Here is a 25,927-nt window from a genome sequence, read left to right as displayed (position 1 = left end):
CATTGAACTTTAGAATTCTTAAAATTATTATGACAGGGGACTTCAAATCGTTGTTAGGTAAGATAAAGTTAGGGCAGATCCCAGGGCTTGGGCTAGTGGAAGGATGAGATGAATGGACAACACAGGGAAGGGGAGATTGAGGTGAAGACGCACATATTTACCAGAAAGTGTGTTGACATTTCACTGTTAGCTTCTACCTTCCTATCCTTAGATAGCTTAAGAAAGTATTTCAGGGGTCATTCAGAACAGAAAGCCAAGTGCAGGTAATTTTGGCAGGTTTTTTTTTTTTTTTTTTTTTTGGTCTGCTGTCTCATCCCTTAACAAGTCTGTACTCTGGGCAGCTTCTATCAACTCCTCTCTAGAGAACACAATTCCCTCCATTTCATGCAGTCATCTTCTGGCTATGGACTGACTTGAAGAGGAAAAATACCTTTAGGTTGGCTTATAGGAGTTTTCTCTTGCCAGAAATGAACCTTGTACAAGGTATTCAAATGGTGAGAGTGAATTTGGAAAGAGTGGGAACCTATGTTCAGGTCTTGGTTTCTATCGTTCACTAGTTGTAAGATCCTGGACAGAAAACTTATCCTGTCTGAACTTTTATTCAATATCTGTATAATGAAGGGGTTTTAGTAAATGACCTCCAAGTGCATGACATTCATGGGTGTTTTGCAGTTTTGTGTTTACTCTCTGACTTGGTTGTGCTTGGTCTATCTACTGTGCCACATGAGCTGAAGGCCAAATTCATTCATTCATTTATTCATTCAAACAAATATTTGAGCACTTATTATGTGAAAGGTATTTCCCTATTATCATTTAAGAAAACATATAAAGGACTGCATACAAATAAAGCACATGACGATGAGGGATAATTCACATAATGGAGGTTAGTGGAAATAGAGGGGAAAGAATTCCCAAGCTTGACAGTCAAAGTCACATTAATCTTTGCAGTAACAGCGTTTTGCTTAATAACCCATGGGATCCTCTGTCCTCTTTGCACATCTATTTTTTTAATGTATATTTTTTTCAATTACAGTTGACATACAATATGATATTAGTTTCAGGTGTACAACATAGTGGTCAGACATTTATATAACTTACTGAACGATTCCCCCAAGTAAGTCTAATACCCACCTGGCACCATACATAGTTATTACAATATTGTTGACTATATTCTTTATGCTATACCTTACATCCCCTTGATTATTTTTTAACTACCAGTTTGTGTTTCTTAGTCCCTTCCCCTTTCTAACCCAGTGCCCTAACCTCCCACCCAGCTGACAACCATCAAAATGTTCTATTGTATTTCTGAGTTTGTTTCTGTTTTGTTTGTTTATTTGTTTTATTCTTTAGGTTCCACATGTAAGGGAAATCACATGGCAATTGTCTTTCTCTGTCTGACTTACTCTACTCAGCACAATACCCTTTGGACCATCAATGTTTTTGCAGATGGCAAGATTTCCTCCTTTTTAATGAGTAGTATCCCATTGTATATATGTACCACCTCCTCTTATCCATTCATCCATTGATGGACACCCAGGCTGCCTCCATGTCTTGGCCCTTGTAAATAACGCTGCAGTGAACATAGGGATGCGCGTGTCCTTTTGAAGTAGCGTTTTGAGTTTCTTTGGATAAACACCCAGAAGTGGGATTACTGGGTCTTTCTTTGTCTCTCTCTTCTTACAGCCTTTAAAGTATATTTTAAAGTATATTTTAAAGTATTTAAACTTGTTTTAAAGTATATTTTGTCTGGAATAAGTATTACAACCCCACCTTTTTTTTTCCTTTTCATCCTTCATTAAATATCTTTTTTCATCCCTTACTTTCACTCTGTGTGTGTTTCGATCTGAAGTGAGTTTCTTGTAGGCAGCATATGTAAGGGTCTTGTTATTGTATCTATTCAGCCACCTGATCTTTTGATTAGAGCATTTAATACATTTACATTTAAAGTAATTTTTGATAGATGTGTAGTTATTGTCATTTTATTATTCACATTTTTATATTTTCCTCCTCCTCTTCTCTTTCTCCTTCTTCTTCTTCCCTTCCTCCTCCTCCTCCTCCTCCACCTGCTCCTCCTCCTTCTCTTCCTCTTCCTCCTCCTATTTCTTCTTCTCCAAATGTCCCTCTAACATTGTAATACTTGGTTTGTTGGTGATAAACTCCTTTAGCATTTTCTTATTTGGGAAGTTCTTTATCTGTCCATGGTTTCACAATGATAGCTTTGCTGCATAGTTATCTTGGTTTTAGGTCCTTGCTTTTCATCACTTTGAATATTTTGTGTCAATCCCTTCTGGTCTGCAAAGTTTCTGTTGAAATCAGCTGACAGTCTTATGGGAGATCCCTTGTAGGCAACTACGTTCTTTTCTCTTGCTGCTTTTAGAATTCTGTCTTTGTTTTTAACTTTTAGTATTTTAATTATGGTGTATACATATCTTGGTGTGGGCCTCTTTGGGTTCATCTTGTTTGGAACTTTGCATTTCCTGATTATATGTCTATTTCTTTTGCCACGTTAGGGAAGTTTTTCATCATTATTTCTTCACATAGGTTTCCAATTTCTTGCTCTCTCTGCTCTCCTTCTGGTACTCCTATGATGCAAATCTTGCAATGCTTGATGTTGTCCCACAAACCCTTTTAATTATTGTCATTTTTTTTCTTTTTGCTATTCTAATTGGGTGTTTCTGCTACCTTAGCTTCCAAATTGCTGACTTGATCCTCTGCTTCATCTACTATACTGTTGATTCCATCTAACGTATTCTTCATTTCAGTTATTTTCTGAATGGTTCTTTTTTTAAATGTTTTCTATCTCCATTTTCATATTTCCTATCTCTTTGTTGAAGTTCTTACTGAAATCATTGAGCATCCCTATAACCATTGTGTTGAACTCTGTGTCTGGTAGATTGGTTATCTTCATTTTGATTAGTTCTTTTTCTGACCTTTGTTCTGCTCTTTCATTTATGACACATTTCTTCATCTCCCCATTTTGGCTGCCTCCTTGTATTTGTTTCTATGTGTAAGGTAGGACTGCTGTGTCTCCTGGTCTTCGTAAAGTGTCCTTATGTAGTAGGTGTGCTGTGGGGCTGAGTGGCACAGTCTCATCTCCTTGGTCAGCACAGCCAGGTGATGCAGGTTTGCCCCTTGTGTGTGTTGTATGTGCCCTGATGTTGTAGTTGAGCTTTAGTTGCTATTTGCATATCAGTGCAAAAAATTGACCATCGAGCTGATTGATTGTGAGGACTGGCCATGACTGTATTGGTGAAACTATTATGTGGGAGCTGGCCCTGTGGAGCAGGATTCGATTTAGCAGTGCTCCATTGCTGCTGAGCCTACCCGAGCCTGGGTGTGTCAGATGAGGAGGTAGCTGGGTGGTGCTCTGCTTGGTCCAAGCAGGCCACAGTTCATGCCAGCCCTGGACCTCCTGGGAGGGAGCCCCGCCACTGGCCAAGTTCAATGGCAACCTGTACCCTGCCCAGGGCTAACTGGCAAGAGCCACAAAACAATCCACAGATGGTAGCCACTTGTGCTGGACTTGGAGGTGCCTGGGAGAGGCCAAACCTGAACTGAGGCCAGCTGCCACTAGTGCTGGGCTTAGGGCTGCTCAGGAATAGGTACAGGGCATACTGAGGTCAGATGCTGCTCTTTTGGGGTTTGTGATCTTTGAGAGTTTTTGGAAAAGTCCATAGTATGAGCCAAGATAAACTTTGTATGGAAAATCCACTGGTAGGGGGCTTGGGTGAGTCCCCAAGTTGGGTGGGGCTGGGTCAGGGAATCACCACGGAGGGGTGAACTGTGTTTGCCAGATTGATGGAGACTCAGATCTGGCACCAGCCTGCTTCTGTGCACCGGCAATTGGGAGGGCTCAGCAAAGGAACTGTGGATTTTGCCAGTACTTCTGTCTGGGAGAAAACTGCATGTCCAGCCTTCACTCTGAGGCCAGACAATTCACTTCCTCCCTGTGTATCCCTGGCACCTTTTGAGTTGCTGCTCCAGTGCTGGAGCTCAGAAGGAGTGAGTCCATCAGGGAGTAAGTCTGTGTGCAGGCCCTTTAAGAGGAGCACCTGGGACTCCAGCCACCCTCTGTTTCACCCAGCCACAATCTCCACTGGTTTTCCCAGCCAGAAGTTGTGGGGACTTTTCTTTCCAGCACTGGAACTCTGAGCTGGGGAGCCTGGTATGGGGTTGGGACTCCCCACTCCATTATGGGAGGGGACCTTCACAGCTGAGATATCCCTCCCAATTTTTAACTTCCACATGTGGGTGTGGGACCAACATGTTCTTTGTCTCCACCCCTCCTGTCAGTCGCAGAGTGGCTTCTTCTATATGTTCTAATTGTAGGACTTCTGTTCAGCTAGATGTCAGGTGATTTTCAATGATCGTTGTTCTGTTGTTTAGTTGTAATTTTTATGTTTGTGAGAAGAGATGAGCACAGTGTTTACCTACTCTATTAGTATCTTGACCAGACTTCGAAGAGTGGACACAGGTCTAGCAGTCACATTTGGGTCTCTGAAATATCTGTATAGGGACATCACTAGAAATGGCTTGGTTAATATTTTAGAAATCATTCAACTCTGTTTTTCACTTTCTCAGAGAGCAGAAGAAAGTTGTCAGTGGGTATTATTGTATCTTGTTGTCTTTATACTCAGGTTATGACTGGGGACAGAGTAATCGTGATCTCTAGATACTCTTGGTCACAGCCCTGCTCTACATATTACCTTAATGTCAGGGACAACCTAGGCTCTGCTCTGTTGTAATGCACTATAATTATCTTGTTCTTAATTTACTTGCTGCAGTTCAGTTTACTTCTCCAGAGCCTTCTTTTAATAAAGTCTTTATAAAAGGATTAGGATTGCTTTTTAGTTCTTTTTCTCTCCCTCTTTCAGTTGCTTTTTTCTCTGTTCATCCATCATTTTCTCTTTCAAAGATGAGAACTTATGGGCTTTTATTATTGGGGAAACAGTGTTTTCCCTGATTCTGGGAGAGATGAGAGGCTCTAATAGTTACTTGTCCACAGTCGGTCCATGAAATCATACTATGAACATGAATTTACAGCTTTATGGATTTGATGATGTTCAAAGTCAGATGGGTCTGCCACATTTTAAGTGTTTATACCTACCCATCCACCTCCACATAGTTGATGGGCTTGTCTGTAGGGCTGATAAGCTCTTGTTCTAGTGTAGTAATTAACTTCTATTATTAAATCATGGACTATTGACTCCAAAGCTTAACACCATTTACTGTGTATCTTTCTATTTTCATTAGGAAAAAAGACAATTATTGGCAATTGATGTAGCCTACATATTAGTATATGTTCTTAGAATCATTGTTACTACCCTAACATCTTCTCATGCCCAGACTGCACTTTCCCCTTATATATTACAAAGTAAGAATATTTCAAACTTGAGGCACAATGGTTTAATTGTAGTAAACGTAACATTCTACATGCCCACAAAGTAAATATTTCCATAGTCTCTATTAGAGAACAATGAGATATAGTAGTTCTAATAATGTACTAATCTTCTTAAAATTTATCTTGCATGTTAATTAGTATTTAAGAGATTTAAACAAAGGATGTTTTCATTAGTGCAGTATTGGCATTTGGGTCATAAAAGAATTTCACACATGTATAACAAATATACAAGAGCTAATTTACAATAACAGCAATAAGCTGGGACAAGTGGTTTATTTCATCAAGATGATATTTTTTTTGTCTGAAGATAAATAGTTATAGATTGCAACCTTAGCATAGAAGGGGTAAAATACTATCTGGTAGATGGCAACTTAAATAATGTGTAGCTTTAGACACTTCATTTATTCAAAAACCATTTATTTTGTGTTTAGTGTATGCAAAATCTTTGCTAAGAAATGAGGCTGGAAAGTGAATTGTCCCTTCCTTCCCTGGATTTATAGATTAATAGGGAAATATTGCTATGGATGCTATGATAGAGAACTGTACAGGGGAAATAGGTGATCTAAAAAAGATGTTGGGCAAATTTACGTGAAATTAATGAGAAGCTTCAGGATGGATCCAATGCATTCACTGAGTCTGAACAGCTTTGTAGATCATGAAGGAGACATGGCATAACCTATATGGGATGAAAATTAATCTCGATTAAATTCCAAAAAAAAAGGGAACTTCCCTGGAAGCACCAAATGTGTGGCACTGGACCAGAGTATTTTTTACATTATACAAACATACTTCATATTTATTCATTTACTTATTTGTCAAATTATCATGCACAATTTTCAGATTATAAATTTAAAAATTTTATGTAGTAAAATAGACTCTTCTGGTATATAGTTCAGCAAATTTATATCTACCAGCATAGTGACTATACAGAACAATTTTATCGTACTCAAAAAACTGCCTCATACTATAGTTTCACTCTCCTTACCTCCTAAACTCTAGTAACCACTGATCTGTACTGTATTACCATTATTTTTGAAAATGTCACCTAAATTGAATCACTGAGCTTGCAAAGTTTTGAGACTGGTTCCTTCATTCAGTATAATGAACTTGAGCTTAATTCAGGATCTTGTGAATATCAATAGTTTGTTCCTTTTTTATTGCCGAGTAGGATTCTTTTATATGGATGTTTCAGTTTCCTTATCTACTCAGCTGGTGAAAGACATGGATTGTTTTTGGTTTTTGGAGATGATGAATAGAAATTATAAAATAATTCACGTACAGGTTTTTGGGTGAACATAACTTTTTTCCCCTCTGAGGTAATAGTTTAAAGATTAATGAGAGATATGGTAAGTATTCATGCGTTAAACATTGTAAGACACTGCCCAATGGTTTTCCAGAGTGGCTGTACTGTTTGGAATTCCCAAGGCAATATATGAATGTTCTAGTTGTTTCACTCTTTTGCCAGTACTTTCTGTTCTCAGTTTTTTGTTGTTTTAATTTTAGCTATCTTAATAGGGTAAATGGTGGTATCTCATCATGGTTTTTCTTTGTATTTAATTTTAATGAAGTTCAATTTAGCAGTTTTTCCCCCTTATGGATTGTGCTTTCAGTGTCATTTCTAAGACTTATTTATTTTATTTTCATTCTGGAAAGATATTTTCACTGGACATAAAATACTGAGTTGACCACTTTTTCTTTTAGCATTTAAAAACTGTGTTACTTCTTTTTGGCTTCCATAATTTCTGATGAGAAATCTATTATAATTTAAGTTGGTTTCCCTGCATAAAAATATGCATCTTATTCTGCTAGCTTACTTTCAAATTATTTTTATTACCTTTAGTTTCCAGCAGTTTGATATGTCTAGGCATGGATATTTTTGGGGCAGGGGTGGTGGTAGTTGCTGTGTTTATTGTTAACTGAGCTTCTGGAATCTGCAGGTTCATGTCTTTTGTCATATTTCAGCCATTGTTTCTTCAAATATTTTTTCCACACCACACTCATTCTCCTCCTATTCTAGGCTCTATTTTTAAAAAAATTACACTTTTTTCTTGTTGTCCCATAGGTTTCTGAGGCTCTGTCCACTTAGTTTCATGTATTTATTTTCCCCTATGTTGTTCAGACTGGATAATTTCTGTTGATCTATCTTCAAGTTCACTGACTCCTTCCTCTTTTTTCTCCATTCAATAATTTTAAATTTTTAATGATTTAATTTTAGTTCTAAAATTTCTGTTTGGTTCTTATTTATTAAATCCCCCCTCTTTCTTTTGCTGTGATTTTTTTTTTCTATTAATTTCAATAATGTTTATGATTGCTTGTTGGAATAATTTTATAGTAGCTACTCTAAAGTCCTTTTCAGGTAATTTCAAGATCTGTGGCTCCTTGATATTGATGTTTGTTAGCTTTTCTCATAAGACTTGAAGTTCTATGTATGCTGAGTAACTTTGAATTGTATCATGGATATTTTGAATATTATATTTTGAATGTACATTATGATTGTATAAGTCCTGTGGAAAATTTATTTTTGTTTTAGCAATCAATCTTCTTAGTTAGGTTAAGACTGCAAGTTCTAGCCTGTCATCTATCAGATGTGGATCCATTATTATTTCAGTTTTCAAAGACTTTGTAGTACTGTTTGTATGTGTCTCCCACGTGGATGGTGGCCTGCCTGATAGTTCAGTTTTCAAATTGTTTGGTATTTTTATTACTATCAGCTCCATACATATGCAGATGAAGAATGAGCTCAGAAGTTCATAAATTATTCTTTGGTATTGCTTTCTCAAGCTCCTTCCTTTTTGCAATCTCTCTGGATGTTTCTGGTTCCCTGGTACTCTCCTTTGGGTGACATGGCCAGAAAACTGGAGCTGTGGTTACTCCTTTATCCTGCACCCTTTTATAAATACACCCATATCTAGGACAAACCAGAGATAACACAGAGTAAGAATAAAAGCAATAGAGTATCATCTCACTTTCCTGGGACCACAGCTCCATTGACGGAATTGAATGTTTATTCCCTTCTGGGTTTTGGATCCCATGAGATCTTGTTACAAGGCCAGTTGTCCCCTCTGAAGTTTTATTTGGTGGGGGTGGGGGGTGCTGGATTGTAAGAGAATGGAGAAAAAATTGAAAAATACCAAAAGGGGGTTTCTTCATTCTATCTGAACATTAGGCATTGCTTTTCCTGCTCTTAAGTTAGAACTAGAGGGGTCTCCTACTGTGTGCCTTGTGCCCATATCCAGTTTTCAGGTGGCACTGAATGCAGGTCTAGAATACTGGAAGAATATCCTGGTAAAGAAAATAGGTTGGTAGTACTCTGAATTCTGGTCTTCATCCCCAACTTGCCTGCTATTACTTATTTTCCAGAGACCTCAAAGATCTGCTCCATGCATTATGTTCCGGTTTTATAGCTGCATTTAGTGAGAGAGACAGAGTGAAGTGTGCTATTGCATCTTGTCCAATATTGAAATCTCATATGCTGTTTAAAAATATTTGTTATCGTTGGGGGAGCTATGGAAAACTTTTCATGTCTACCAGGAACATTTATGTACTATCAATAGTTCTACCTGTCACTCAAAGGATCTTGAGCGAGGCCTGATCTCAGCAAGCTGAAAGTTTCCTATTGATGTTTTAGAAGCTACAAATTTCTTTTACTGTCATAAATTATTCCTGAACGGCACAAATAATCAGTGCTACAAAATAAATTATTCCTGAATGGCACAAATAATCAGTGCTACAAAATTGAGCAAACACTCGAGCTTGGCCTCGTAATATTAGTGTATTTATAATTTTAGTAGTAAGTTATAAGTTATTTTTTTCTCTTTCTCTTTACATTTTCAGAAGAATATATATGTATGTATAAAATGTTGGTCCACATTTTATGTTTATCTTTTTTTCAGACTCCTTTTCCAGAAAGAACAGCACAAAAATTTAGGGACTTCACAGATGTATTAAGTTCATATGTTAAGAATCAGTTGAGAATCTGTTATGATTTACATAATTAGACTTTTAAGTAGTCAGTCATTAAAGTCTAGTTAAAATTGAAGTTTTGACTAGAAAAAACTGAAGGAGAAATCTCGAAAATGAGTATTGCATATATTTGAAAGAGGATAATCAGACACTTTATTTTTCAAAATCTGAAGAACTATAAAATATTTTCCTGTCAAAAAGGCTACTTCTGTTCAACTTGAATATTCTACTTTCGTTGGAGATATATTCAGTGCTCTGAAGAAAAATATTTTTGGAATTTTAGTCAAAATCTTTTCACAGAGACATACAACTGATCTCTTTAAAAATCTGAGCTAAATTGTGTGACCAAATTGCTGACAGCAGCTTCTTAACCAGACAGAACATCTGCTGACCTAGAGAAAGAATGACTGGTGGGATTGGCATCTTCTTTTTCTATATTAGGTAAGGGGAATTTATAATAGTGTGTGTGATCGGAGCAAAAATTAGTGTTTTGGCTGATAGAACCATCATGTTAATGCTTTGCCTGAAAAGGCTGATCTGGAAGCAATTTAGAGAGTTTGATTTACAACCAACTTTGAAAAGAATAACACATGTTCTCAAGATGTCTCAAACATGCAGTGAGTAGGGAGCTGTCCAGCCACTTAAATTTTCTTTAATCTTACAGTTTAATCAAAGATTCCCTCACAAAACTTCACCCTTGGGAGATTAGGGACACTCCTTGGAGGGCCTTAGGTCAGAAATCAGTGTGTAGTTTTACTGCGATCACCACATGTACTTCATGTTTGCAAAACATGTTTCAGTTTATGTACCAGGTTGAACTTAATTGTTTCAGAACTGTGGACATCCCTAGAGAGTAAAAATCAAAAACTGTGCACAAAATATTATCAGGGGACACAGCATGTATTGGCATGTTTGACAATGAAATGAAAAGCATTTCTACAACGATCCTGGGATATCCAGCAAAAGAGATTCTGGCATATAAGGTCTCTGCATGTTGAAGCTGAAGTGACAAAACTAAGATTTAATAGACTAAGAGCACAGTTCAAGTTGTACTGTGTACTTACTGACACCTGCACAATTAAAACCATGATATGTATAGGAAGAGGGAAGGAACTTGAAGGAGTTCACTGTTTTTTACATCTGTAATTCCAGTTATAGCTTCATAATTTTTGCTATATTCTCATATAGCACTTATACATCTGACATTTTTCCTAAAAATAATTTTCTGTTTTTTTTTTTATGATTGTTTATAACTCCCATTACAATACTCTCATTAATTAAAAACTAGTATGTTTGATGGAAAGAAATGGTAACCATATGAAGAAAAACAGGAAACTATAATAACAAAACAATGTTGTTAAACTATATTATTAAGCAGTGCTGTTAAAGTACAAATGGAAATACAGATTAACAAGGATATTCAAATACTAATAAATTATATCTATTTATAAAAAACATTCTAAACAAAACAGAACAATTTTTTCTTTTGAGATATAGAAGTAGATGTACTTTTCCCTATTCCTCCTGCTAAGTACAGATAAAAATATTGGGCGTTATATATAAAACAAACATAAGAGTCTGGAGGGTGGAGTGAAGAAGGCCAACTAGGGATCTTAGACTCGGGAAATGACACAGGGTGCCCCTGGGTTATCTTTTGTTTCAGATATCCCAGACTTGGTGGTGAGGAAGTTAGCAACCTGAAAACACCAACAGGTGCTAATTAAAAAATCCTCAACCAAAGCCTCCTCCTTTTAGTCAAATGATCAAGGAAAGGGACAGCTTAGAAAGGCAGAAAACATTTAGATAACAACTATACCACTCTATCCAAACACAAGAGAAAAACTGGCCACACCCCTGCATATATCAGCAAAGGCAGTGGGGAACCTAGACTTCTACCCTTGTGAGGCTGTAACAAGGTGCTAATCAACCTTACCAGATGTCAGAGAAGCCAAATAGACAGGACTTTCATCCCTGCCAGCAGGTAATAAGCTTCCTTTCCCCCATAATGTCAGTAGAGATCACAAAGAGAGCCTATTTTTTTACCCCTACTTTGCAGTAATGAGGCATCTCTCCTCATCCCTCCTGGGGTGGTATCAGAGGAGGCCCAGTGGGAGTCAGAATTTTTAACATCATCCACAGATAATGAGCCCACCCCCAGTGCAATGTTAGTGAAGACCACAAGAGGAACCAGAACTCCCACTTAGCCCAGAAATAATAAGGATCACATCCTTCCTTCCTCGAAGTGTCAGTGAAGGCTGATTGGGAATCCTACGTTCCTATGTTCATCTGGCAGTAACACAAATGCATGCATCCTTCTCCTGATTGAGCAATATCAGAGAAAGTCAGTTGAAACAAAAGGTTTAGATAAGATCTAGTCTCATAACATAATACAACAATCTGTAGTTTTTAATTGAAAATCACTTGTTATATGAAGAACAGGAAGATCTCAAACTGAACGATAAAAGACAATAGACGCCAACTCTGAAATTACGGAAAAAATGAATTATTTGGCAAATAACATTAGGCATCCATGATAAAAATGCTTCAACAAGCAATTATGAATAACCTTGAAACAAATGAAAGACTGGATAGCCTCAAAAAAGAAGCAGAAAAATCTCAGCAAAGGAATAAAAGATATAAATAAGAGCAGGTGAAAATTTTAGAACCAGAGACTAGAATAATCAAAATAAAAAGCTCAGTGGATGGGCTAACACTATAATGGAGGAAGCAAAGGAAAGAGTCAATGAACTGGAAGATAGTATAATCAGAACAACAGACAGAAAATAGGACAAAAATGAACAAAGCCTTGGGGACCTGTGGGACTATATAAAAAATCTAATATCCATGTAATCAGAATCCCAGAAGTTGAGAAGAAAGACAATCAGGTTGGGGGGTAGAGCCTCCCAATTTTGCCAAGACATATATGAGTTCTGACAATTAAATTCATGAACTTGTTGCAATAATGTTGCTAACATTTTTTGATATCACAGGGATTATTCATTATGAATTTGTACCAATTGGACAAACAGTTAACCAAGTTTACTATTTGGAAGTGATGAAAAGGCTGTGTGAAAAAGTTAGACAACCTGAACTTTTCTCCAACAATTCATGGCTCTGGCATCACGACAATGCACTGGATCACACAGCATTGTCTGTGAGGGAGTTTTTAGCCAGCAAACAAATAATTGTATTGGAATACCCTCCTTACTCACCTGATCTGGCCTCCAATGATTTCTTTCTTTACCGGAAGATAAAGGAAATATTGAAAGGAAGACATTTTGATGACATTCAGGACATCAAGGGTAATGCAATGACAGAAAAAGAGTTCCAAAATTGCTTTGAAGGGTGGACTAGGCGCTGGCATCAGTGCATAGCTTCCCAAGGGGAGTACTTAGAAGGTGACAGCACTTCTAAGGTATGCAGCACTTTTTCTAGGATGAGTTCACAAACTTAATTGTCCAACCTCACATAAACCTACAGATTCAAGGACTTGAGTGAAATAAGGCAATCAGAGAAAGACAAATACTGTACACACTTACTTGTATGTGGAATTTAAAAACAGTCGAACTCATAGAACCAGAAAGTAGAATGGTGGTTTCCAGGGGCTTTGTTGGTGGTGGTAGTGATGATAGTGGTAGAAATGGGGTGATGTTGGTCAAAATGTACAAACTTTCTATTATATGATGAATAAGTTCTGGGGACCTAATGTATAGCATGGTGATTATAGTTAGCAATACTGCATTGTATACTTGAAAGTTGCTAAGGGAGCAGAACTTAAATATTCTCATTGTATAAAAAAAGTGGTGACTATTTGAAGGGGTGGATGTGTTAACTTGATTTTCGTAATCATTTCACAGTATATATGTATATTAAAACATCTCATTGTATACCTTAAAAATAATACATTTAAAGAAAAGAAACTTGAGTGGACCTCAAACATATAAACCCAAAAATATCCATGCTAAGACACATCATATTTAAACCTGTAAAAACTGAAAATAGAGAAAAAAAAAATTGAAACCAGCCAGAGAAGAATAACATTTTATTTATGGGGGAAAGCAATTTGAGTGGCAGTGAATTTCTCATTAGAAACTGGAGGCCAAAGGAGGTGGCACAATATTTTTCAACTACTAACAGAAAAAAACTGCCAACCGAGTTCTTGTATACAGTGAAAATAACCTTCAGGAATGAAAGGGAAATCAAGACATTTTCAGATGAAAAAAGCTAAGAGAACTTGTTGCTGAGAGTCCTACTACAAAAGAATGGCTAAAGGAAATTCTGTAAACAGAAAGGAAATGAAAAAGTATGAACTTAGGAACCTCAACAAAGAGAAACATATGATATACCAAAATATGGGTTAATACAATACGCTTTCCTTCTCCTCTTGAATTTTCTAAATTATGTTTGACAGTTGAAGCAAAAATTATTACACAATGTGATATAGTTCTAAATGAACATAGAGGAAACATCTAATAAAATTATAAATAAGGGAGAGAAAAGGGATGTAAAGGAAGGTAAGGTTTTTATATTTCACTTTAACTCATAAAATCATGACCCCAGTAGACCAGTCATGTGTATATAATGTAATATCTGGAGCAACTACTAAAAGCACTATGCAATGATATGTACTCAGAATACTATTAATAAATCAAAATCAAATTGTAAAATCTATTCAAGTATCCCATAGAAAGACAGACAAAAGAAAACAGAGAAACAAACAAACAAACAAACAAAAAACCAGAGAGAACAAACAAAAACAAAAAAGTAAAATGCCAGACTTAATGTGAAATATAGCAATGATTACGTGAAACATAAATTTTCTAAATAAACCGATTATAAGACAGAAATTAGATGAATGTATTGGAAAAAACCTCACACAACTATATGCTGTCTATAAGAAAATCACTTTGAATATGACAATTAGGTAGGTGGAAAATAAAAGAATGTATAAAGATATGTTATGCATAGTTTCATCAAAGGAAAGCAGGACCAGTTATATTAATATCAGGTAAAGTAGACTTCAGAGTGAAGAAAAATCAGAGACAGTCAGACATTATATAATGATAAGCAGTTCAATCCACCAAAAGGACATAGCAATCAGAGCAGAAATATGAATAAAACAAAAACTGATAGAGCTGAAAAGGGAAATAGACAAATCAATAACTATGGTTAGAACCTTCAAGGATGAATAGAACAACTACACATACAATCATCAAGAATATAGAAGAACTCAATAACATCCACTAAAAGGATTTAGTAAACATACAGAGATCACATCACCCAAGAACAACATAATACATATTATTTTCAAGTGTATATGGATCATACGTCACGGCAGTATGTGTTGTTTGGAATTTGTAACAAATCTCAACAAATTTCAAACAATTACAATTACAGATTACTGTTAAAATAATAAATTTTATGTTATTTATATTTTAACACAATTAAAAAGGAAACTTTGGAAAACTAGTTATAAAATGGTACTGATAAAGAGTAGGCTGATAAAGAGTATCTGCAAAATACATACATCATTTAAAGTGAGGAAAGTGGTTACCCTTTGAGAGTAGTGGATAGAAAAGAGTAAAAGAACAAACAGCTTAGGGAAGGCTGACTTCTTAATGTGGTTTCTTACAATGCAATGGAAATTCACGAAGCTGCACAAATAGGATATGTGCACTTTAGGTATATTACCTTTCCATAATAAACACTACATGCCTAAATATTTGAACAGGGTGCTCCTTGACTACAATAGAATCTATGTATAAATCAGAGACAGAGAAGTAAATCTCAGAACATTTGGAAACTAAGGAGGACACTTCCAAATAATCCATGAGTCAAACAGGAAGTCTCAATAAACAAACAAACACACAAAAACAACAACAACAACAACAAAAGGATACACTGAACAGAATAAAAATGAAATATAACATCAAAATTTGTGGGAAACAGCTACAGCAGTGCTGAAAGGAAAATATATGGCACTAAATGTATATATTGGAAAAGAAAATAATCTAAAACCAGTAATTCGTGCTCCCACTTCAGTAACTTAGAAAAAGAACAAAATACCCATAGGAAGCAGAAGGGACGGAATAATAAAAATAGAGTTCCACAGGTAGCAGAAGCGGAGAGCAGACCCCCGAGGTCCCTGAGCAGCCCCACGGCACCACGAGCCTAGTTACCTGGCTGGTCACCATCACCGCAACCAGGAGCAGCTCAGCAGAGGCCCACCGCCGCCCACCCCCCACGCAGCCCCTCAGTGCTGCCAACACCAAGCCCTGCACCGCCCACAGCAAGGCAGGGAGCTGTGGCCCTGGAGACCTTACATCAGCAGCACCTGCGAGTGGGGACAAGGTCATTGCAAGGAAGATTTTGGAACCGGTTAAATGGTTCAGTGTGAGAAACGGATGTGGTTTCATCAACAGGAATGACGCTAAGGAAGATGGATTTGTATACCAGACTGCCATAAAAAAGAATAACCTCAGGAAGCACCTTCACAGTGCAGGAGATGGAGAGACTGGAGTTTGATGCTGTTGAAGGAGAAAAGGGTGCGGAGGCAGCAAATGTTACAGGCCCTGGTGGAGTTCCAGCGCAAGGCAGCGGGTATGCAGCAGACTGTATGTAACCACGAGAGACGCTATCCAAGTCACAGGGGTCTCTACGCAATTACCAGCAGAATTACCAGAACAGAGAGAGCAGGGAAAAGAATGAGAGATGGGAGAGGCTCCCATCAGCAACTCCAGGCCCAACAGAGCCGGCCCTACCGCAGGCGATGGTTGTTACCTTATTTATTACGTGTGGAGACCCTGTGGGCGTCGACGACAGTACAACCCTCCTGTGCAGGGAGAGAGAGGGAGGGTGCTGACAACCAGGGTGCAGGAGAACAAGGTAGACCAGTGAGACAGAATATGTATGGGGCTATAGACCACGATTCCGCAGGGGCCCTCCTCGCCAGAGACAGCCTAGAGAGGACGACAATGAAAGTAGATAAGGAAAATGAAGGAGATGAGACACAAGGGCAGCAGCCACCTAAACCTCCCTACCACAGTAACTTCAATTACGGACGCACACGCCCAGAAAACCCTAAACCATAGGATGGCAAAGAGACAAAAGCAGCCGATCCACCAGCTGAGAATTCGGCTGCTCCCGAGGCTGAGCAGAGCGGGGCCTTCGTCAGTGCCGGCTCACCACCTCTACCATCCTTCTGTTTAGTCATCCAACAAGAAGAAATGAACATGAAAGTCCAGCCGTAAGAAATGAACAAAAGATTGGAGCTAAAGACCTTACGTGCTTGCTTTTTGCCTATTGACCAGATAACTAGAACTATCTGCATTATCTATGCGACGTTTTTTTATTTTTATTATTATTTTTTACCTAAAGACGTCTCTTTTTGGTAATGACAAACGTGTTAAAAACAAACACACACAAACAAAATCCTGTTTTTTTCTCAATACACTTCCAAAGATTTTTAAACTGTTTCATATCTGGTCAAGTTAAGATTTTTAAGAACTTAATTTTTAATTTATAATAAAAATGTACAACCTGATTTTTTCAAAAAAGTCAAATTGCAAGCACCTGTTAATGAAGATCTTAAATAATAATAATAATAATAATAAATAATAAGAGTAGAAACCAATGAACTTAGAAACAAAAACAATAGAGCAAAAGTAATAAAACAAAGAAGTATCCTTTGAAAATACCAATAAAATTGACAAACTTCTACCAAGACTTGAAAAGGAAAAAAGAAAAAAGATACAAATGATTAATATCAGGAATGAAATTGGGAGATCACTACAGATAGTACTGCAGACATCAAAAAGATAACAAGGGAATTATATATATATATATATATATATATATATATATATATATATATATATATGTGTATATACATATGTATATATATATATGACTATACAAATTTGAGGATTTATAGAATATGGTCCAATTCTTCCAAAAAAAAAAAAAATCCCCAAACCCTACCAGAACTCAACCAATAGGTAATATGAAGTCCCTTATAATTATTAAGGAAATTGAAGTTATGATTATAATATTCTCCAAAAGGAAATTTTCAGGTCTAGATGGTTTCCCCGGAGAAGTCTGTCAAGCATTTATGGAAGAATGAGTAACACTTCTACACATTCCACCCCCCACCTCCTCCTCCCCCCCCCACACACACAAAAGGAAGAAATATTTCCCAACTGATTTTATAAAACTAGTATTATCCTGATATGAAAGCCAGACAAAGACAGTACAAAATAAGAAAACTACAAAATCAATATCATTTATGAATGTAGTGTAAATTCTTTAGTAAAAGATTAGCAAGTGGAATTTAGCAAAATACAAAAAGAATTATGCAAAATGACCAAGTAGTTTATTCCATTGAGGCAAAGCTGGTTCAATATTCAAAGTCAATTGGTACAATTTATCATATCAACAGGCTGAAGGAAAAGAAATCAATGATTATATCAATCAATTCAAAGAAAGCATTTAATAAAATTAACCACTCACTTTTGATAAGTTGTCTTAGAAAAATAGGAATAAAGTGATAGTTTTCTCAACTTGATGAAGAACATCTTCAAAAAAATCTAGCTAATATTATGCTTAGTGGTAAAAAACTGAATGTGCTTCCGCTAAGACTGGGACTAAAACAAAGATGTTTATTTTAATCATTCTTATTCAACATAGTGCTGGAAGTTCTAAGCTCAGTTTAGCTAATGTTCTCTCAGGGAAGGATATAAACTGGCAGTCAGCAGACACTGGGGAAATTAAAACATAGTCATTGTACTTCCCCTTTTTTATCCAGTATGAATTATGTTCTTTTGCTGCTGCGGCCATTACTGACACCATCGCTGCCCTTGCCTCAGCTGGAGATCAAGAAGCTTAAGCATTGTCACTGGTGTAGCCTGTTTTACCAGAGAGCTCTCAAATCAGAACAGAGGAAAAGTAACTATCAGAGAGCTAGACTGTGGGAAGGTTGAGCCCTTACACACAGATTGAGACTGTAGTATGAGTAGAACCATTTGGAATGAAATGTTCTGATTTCTAGCATCTTGTTTCTCCCTTCCCTGACCCATTCAATTTTTACTTCTCCAGTGTTGATGTCTGCCGTCTGTTGGCAGCTTTATGCATTCTCATCTCTGGCTCAGCTCAGCCATAACTGCTAATGATGTATGTGCAGGAGAGAGGGAGAGGGAGGAGGAGAGGAGGGAGAAAAGTAGGAATAGGGGGAGCGGAAAGGGAGAAAGAGGGGGAGAGCGAGAATGACTTTAATTAGTGCCATTTTACTCAATGCCCAATGCTTGTTCCATTTCTCTGCGCTGTTTTCTGCTATCAGTTGTCCACATGGCTGTTGCCTACACGGCCACTTTGCTTTGTGGACTGAGACTGAATCCTTTTAACCCTGACATGTAGGTATTATTGGCCCCTTTTGTAGAGGCCAAAGTTAACCAGAGATATTTCTTTAAACTTACTTGTTCCAAAACAATATTTTTTTCTGCTATGGGGTCTGCAATTTGATTTTCGTGTCAATCTTTCTCCTTAGGAGAAATTGCGAGCTTGGGAGAACCATGGATAATAAATCTGATAAAATTGAAGTGACAAAGGGCTGATCTCATGCTGAAACTCTGTGGGGCATAGTCTTGCAGGCTTTGGAAATGTTGCAACTTACTAAGGCTCTTGACAAAGAATTCTTCATATGACTGTGAGCTCTGTGCTTTGTGTCGGGAGCCTCATGAAAGTTCTATTTGGATTGTGGTACAGCCTCCCGGGGGGAATGGTTAATACTTTGGCTTACATTTACTATTTGGTTTCATCACTTATTCATTGCGTGACTTAGATGAGGTTGTTGAATCTTTGTGCAGATTCAAACACATCTGCACAAAATGAGACTTGTGCAAAATGGGGCTTACAATAATATCTATCGTAGGATTAAGAGGATTCAAGAAAAAGTATATCTCAGTTACTTAGAACATTAACCAGGTACTCAATAAGCACTAACTATATTATTACCAATCTTTCCTTTCTTCTGGCTGCTTGGAAAATAATTTTTTGAACTTATTTTCTAAGCTTTTGGTAATATTTATTGAATTTGTGAGGACTAGTTTTAATACTATTGTAAAAATAATTAAATAATATTACAGACTAATTAGTGGATGGATAAAGCTAATCAGTGGATGAATAAAGTAGAATCTCAAAATTATGATCATGGTTTGTTGCAGCAAAATGTGTACTTGAAATCAGTTAAGATTATCTTATCACTTACTAGCTATGTGTTCTTGGCTATTTAAATGATTTCTTTGAGTTTCATCTTTGTAAGATGAAGATATTAACACTTCCCTCCTCCTTAGTTATTGTAGCATTTCATAATCAGAAAACGACTGTGAGTATCCTATTGCAGTAAGAAGGTTGTTTATTATGATTCACATTTAGATAAAACTGGAGGGAAAGATAGGCACTTGGTGATGGAGTCTGCCTTCACCAGTATGAAAAATGAGCTACATTCCTATTTATGTAAGCTCTGACCTGGAGACTCTCTTTCCTAAACTGTGTGAGTAGCAAGGCCTCTCTAATGTCTTACTGAAAGACATCGATTTAATTGTAAATAGAGGCACAGGAATATGAAGACCAGGCTATCTATTTTAACGCTTGTGAACTAGAAAATACACAGCATACTTATTCAGAATGCTATTATCTGTTTTTTGCCTGGCTTTTGTGATATATGCAACAAGTGACTGAGAAAAGCTAGCAGTATTTCCTCCCTCCTTCCCTTCCTTCCTTCCCTCTTTCTTTTCTCTCTTCCTCCGTCTCTCCCTCCTTCTTCCTTCCCTCCTCCCTTCCTTCTAATGGGTAACATAGAATAGAATGGAGGATGTTTATTCCAGTCTGATACACAATTTCTTACTGAATATCTACTCTGTTGAGCACTGAGAGGAATAAAACAAAAGCATAAGATATTCCTTATTCTTGAAAGCTTGATGCAGCCAGCAATAAATAGACAATATTTTCATAACATTTGTAGAACAACTTTTACAGATTATAGATCATTTTTAATATATATTATTTTGTTATATTCATGACATTACCTCTTTAGCAATGATATTACTACCACAATGTAACAAGTCTCAGAGAATCAGGGACCACAGATCTTTAATAATTAATGATAAAAGTTAGGAGTGTAATTAAAATGGAAGCACAGGATATTGTGAGAAGGTATAATAGGGAATCTCTTGCAGTCTTGGGAAGATGAGGCTGGCATGGTCATGAGAAGACTCCAAAAGGAATGGACTTCAAGATGATTTCTAATTAAGCAAATTGGGACAGGTTGGATTGAGGGAACATTCCAGACAGAAAAAGTCCATGTTCAACAGACAGGAAGTAATAGTGCATTTGACATGTTCAGAGACCACAAAAAAGCCCAGTATAGCTATAGTGAAGGTAATGAAAGGGAGAGTAGCAAACCTTTAAGTTAATGAAGTAGCCATGGAGCAAATCATGAGAGCTTTGTAAATTGTGCAGTGTTTTAGATTTTTTAAAAGGGTAATGGGAAATCTTTGAGAGGTTTGGAGAAAAGGAGTAACATGATTTTAAAATACTACTCTATAAAATAGAATGTATGCTGCTATATTTGAGGGCCAGCTGAGCAGAGATCTATTTATTTAAGGTGGGAGCTGACCATTGGACTGAGGGCAAGGAGGGAGCTAATACTAGGAATTTTTAATATTTCCAATTTGATAACAGAGAACAAAGAATTCAAAGTAGAAGAAATAGCCTGTGCAAAAGTATAAGAAGAAATGGCATCAGTTCAGCGCTGCTGCCAAGAAATAGGGCACAGAGTGAGAGGAGAATTTATAACAGATGAATCTGTTTCTGAACTTGGCAGAGTACAATTCCAAGATCATCTGAATGGTAAGTCAAAGTCTCTTTCATTTGTCAGCATTAGAGCAGCAGTGTGGTGCCTTGACCTTCAACGTGGGAGCTGTCAGTAACTTTGCTATAGGTAGCTAAGGAAAGCAGGTTGGCCGAATGGGGCAAAATAATAAAACTTTGAGATATGGGGATAGAGAGAGTTTTACAACTAGACTCAAGATCAATTAATTGAACTACATTAAAATTAGGAGTGGATGTCCATCAAAAGATGTTATTAATGAGTACAAAGGAAAGCCACATAATGGGAAAAGATATGTATAACGTATAAACTGACAAGGGGCTCACCTTAAGAATACATAAAGAACGCTCACAAATCACTAAGGAAAAGAGCCAACCCAACTTAAAAGGAACAAGAGACTGTCTTCTTTTGTTAAATTAAGATCATTCATCTTATTTCTCTATAATATTCTATTGTATGAATTATCCATAATTTATCCATTCTAATGTTATTGTATATTTTGGTAATTTCCAGTATTTGGCTAATGATATCCCTATTAATATTCTTCCACATATCTATTCTTGCATAGGTAAGTACATTTATATGAGGCATATATCTAGTAGTGGAACTTCAAAAAAATGCCTACTGAACATATGAAAAATTATAAACTTTGTAACAGAAAAGAAAGTTAAATTATAATGAGCTCTTAATACTAAAATTAAAAAGACCCACAAAACTATGTATGAGAGATGATTTGATGAAAAATCAGTTGTCATATTCTGTGTGGGGGAGTTTAAATGGGTGCAATGATTTTGGAAAATGGTTTTGCATCATCTTCTAAAGCTGAGGTTATACATGCCTATTGCTCTTGGGTTGGGGAGTGATTGAATGGGACACAAAAAGAGTACTAGAAATGTTCTGTTTTTGACAATAGTTGGTTAAAAAGATGTTCATTCTGTCTCAATTCACTGACATGTCATTATGTTCTATGTAATTTTCTCAATATGAGTTATATTTAAATAATTTTAAATTGTAAAAACACATTGCCTCTACGTACAGAACGATGAGCTGGTTAGCTGGATCAGAAGTTCCATGGATAAGATTTCCTATATGCCAAGAGTTCCCTTTGGAAAATTAATGAAGGAATGAAAAATATTAACAATGTTTTGAAAAACCGAATAGAAATTACATATCAACCCTTTTGATGCTACCCAGGCTCACTCAAAAACATTTAATTATTACTGTGTAGCTTGATATTAGTCAGTTTGCATATACTATACAAGTTCTTCATTTCAGACATCTTTAATAAAAATCTTGAAATTATTATTAATTCATTGCTTGGTGGGCAGAATTCTTTCAGAAGTTACTTTTGTAGATGAGATTATTGAAAGTAGTTTTTGCTGGTGAAAAGACTGTAAATTTTGGGATTGGATGATTTCTATAGTTATTCTAGTGCTAAAAATTCTACAGTTGATTCTTATGATAGAAACAATGGGAAATGAAGCAGAGAAATGTGTAATAAAGATACAGAGTAATAATAACAGTACTATGTTTTCAAGAGACCAATCACAAAATGAAGCCAAAGGAAAATCACCTAATTTACAAGCATTTTTTCCGTGAACATAATCGTTGTGCAACTGAATGCACGTCAATTCATTTAGCAAATTCTTTCTTAAAACTGTAAAATGTACACATTTTCTGAAATTAAGAAGCATTCTACAAATTTTAATGCAAGATGCACGCATTTCAGCAAAGCTGTTGCTTAACTTGCACACACACACACACACACACACACACACACACACACACACAAAGAATCCCTCCAGGTTAGCACAATGAGAATAAAAAAAAGCACGCTAAGTAAAAGACAACTCAGAAACAAAGAAAGTAACAGAAAGTGAAGAGTTAGACATAACACTTCCATATCACATGAATCTCTGTTGTTTTACTCCAGTCTGCAATCACTTACCCCTGAGGCATGTTAACTAGTGGCTCTGGCTCTCTGTAATAATATTCATACTCACGGAGTGTCTTCTTAGTCTTGCCATTGTGTGAAGAACAGTTGAGTTTGAAAAAGAGAGTAACATTGAGAGCAAGAGTAAGAGAGCACGAAAATGAAGAAAAGAATAATTGGGATTTAAATATTACAGTAAGCAGCACATTTAAGAGAGTTTTATGAAACATAGAAAGTTTACCCACTGAATGTCACGTATAAGCAGATGAGTTCCCCTTCCTTGCTTTCAGAACAATGGTTAAACCTTAAGTTTTACTCATGGCGGAATAACAACATGCATTCATTGTGTGTGTGCACGTGTGTATCGGTCGGTGTGTGTGCGTGCGTGCGTGCGTGTATATGTGTGTGTGTAAAAGTTCAATTTATTAGGTGGTAAACTCCCAGAGGTGGGAATCATGTCTTTCTCAACTCCCTGTTTAATCTCCCACAACTCTAATAACAGTGATTTGCCCATCATACTCTCAAATGGATGTTAATCGCGTCTAGTCCATGTGAATACTGAATTCTAATTGTTTGTTTCAGGAAAGGATAATTAACAGTTTAAGCATGATTCTGATTACATATTTATTATGAAGGGCCTTGTTCTTCAGTTATATGTTTGAGACAATACGAAAAAAGAGTAGGCTACATACTTGGTTTTGTGACAAATGAAATTTAAGTCAACTTGTAGAAATCCAAACATTTTAATTTGCTGTTAGCCACGAGCAGATCTAATCAATGCGTGCTCTCTTAATGAAATTAAGGGTACCTGTACAATTAATGGAAACACAGATGTTTGTTCTTATTTGCCTGGAATATTAGACTGTAGCGTTGACTCATAATTTAAATGCACACATAATATATAGTGTTCATAACTTTTAATTTTAATAATTATTTTAATATTAATGAGGTTTCAAGTTACATTCTTATTATGCAAAACTAACTTCAAAACCCTCAGATGAATTATAAACATTTATCAGGGAGCCATTTTTGAGTATCTTCTATATGTGACCTACTGTACTATGTGCTGGGGCTTTAACATAAATACATAAAAAGTAATTTCTGCTTTGAATAGGCTTACAGGGTAGTTTGTAATAGGGATACAACAACAACAACAATGTGAAAATTACCGTATAGTCATGACAAATGTAATTAGTGAGAATCCCCATTAAACCTCCAGCTTCTTCTGTGTTCGTTCTTAATATTAAAATATTAAGTTTTGAAAATTGCAATTTTCAAAACATTAAAGATTGAATGATCTGCATATTGGTTTTAGCCTACTTTATTGCTAATCCTTGTCAATGCTCAAAAAATGGTGAATGATTTTGAAACTCAATCTCCTATTAAGATCAATTTGCAATGTGAGACAAGGTGTTTTGAAGTCAGGGAGATAAATAACATTTTTTGCAGAATTCTCTAGTAAGCCATAAAGGAAAAAAAGGAATTAAAACTCAGAGAAGATGGCCAGTGAACAAATGGTATGTGTTATTCCCAGATAAAAAAAAAATGATGCAATTACATATTTATGCTTCATGTAGCTCCACATATATATGCATGCATACATTTCCTATTCTCTGAATGGAGGACTATAATATAATCATTAAAATATTGTGATTATTTCATTGTTTCCTTGATCCATTAATATGCTGGTGATATTTCAATTAGTTAGTAAAGACAGCCTAACTCATTTATAGAAGCACACTTACAGTAGTTGGTTTTTGACTTGATAGACAAAAAAATAACATTATAAAATCAAAAAGTTGTTTTCATTTCCTACTCAGTTTACTATTTGATTGAGCATTTATTAGGTTGGTGCAAAAGTAATTGCGGTTTTTGCAGTTTTTAACCTTTTAAATCACAATTACTTTTGCACCAACCTAATAACTTATCCAAACAACAGAGTGATCATGCAGAGTTCTAGAATTAGGTCTAACAGAACATGTCCTCCTCTCTACTTACATGAGTAAATACAAGTAAAACTAAAAATTTAACTCCTGTCCAGATGGGGAGGAAGGAGGACACCCCTAGCCCTGGCAGAGTTTGGGTTATAGATTTTATTGTTCCCGGTGAAATGCAATACATGGAAAAGAGGTTTACCATCGTCCTGGTGGTGAGACCTGCCCCGTTATCCATTCAAAGGAAAGATCAAAATCGTTTGGAGTTAATAGCATAAACCAAATGCATGCCTAATAACTTCAAAATATCTCAGGACCATAGAAATAAATTTTAATGTAGTCATAACTCTTTTTTGGGAACAGTCAGCAACTGTGGACTGTCCCTCTTCCCCAGGCACATGTAACTCTTCAGTCTTTCTAAAGGATATTCCTAAGAGCAATTATTTTCTAAAAAATTCAAATATAGCAGTCATGCCTACATTCCAACAAATGCACTTTAATGAAGATTCAGCATCTTAGTTATCAATGAAGGCACCACAGGCATCATTTACTTAGGGGACTAATCTCCTATGACAATAACTGCTTGACTTTGCTGTTTTCTTTTCATTACTTTGGTTTGCCTCATAATACATGACTTGGGACCAGTTCAAAGCTGGCATCTAGTTACTATCAACTGAATTGCATCAGTTGAAGACTCATTTCACACAATTGCAAAACAAAGCCTATGAGAAAATGATAAAGGATTTGGGATAATTTCATCTACAAAAGAGAAAGACTTCTCTTAAAATATTTTCATACTGTTTTGTCTTATT

General features: G+C 36.3%; 1 pseudogene across 1 annotated transcript in view; it reads left to right on the top strand.

Annotated features, from left to right (window-relative positions):
- The window catches only part of LOC308503442 (Y-box-binding protein 1-like), a 102,181-nt pseudogene extending 85,567 nt beyond the window's left edge, over positions 1-16,614 (top strand). The window contains exon 2 of the transcript in view: positions 15,467-16,614. The product of the transcript in view is annotated as a Y-box-binding protein 1-like (transcript). The remainder of the gene's footprint in view (positions 1-15,466) is intronic.
- Positions 16,615-25,927: the final 9,313 nt, after the last annotated feature.

This window comes from Rhinolophus hipposideros (genome assembly GCF_964194185.1).
Source record: "Rhinolophus hipposideros genome assembly, chromosome: 10".
Lineage (NCBI taxonomy): Eukaryota > Metazoa > Chordata > Mammalia > Chiroptera > Rhinolophidae > Rhinolophus > Rhinolophus hipposideros.
This window is presented reverse-complemented; position numbering and strand designations above follow the sequence as displayed.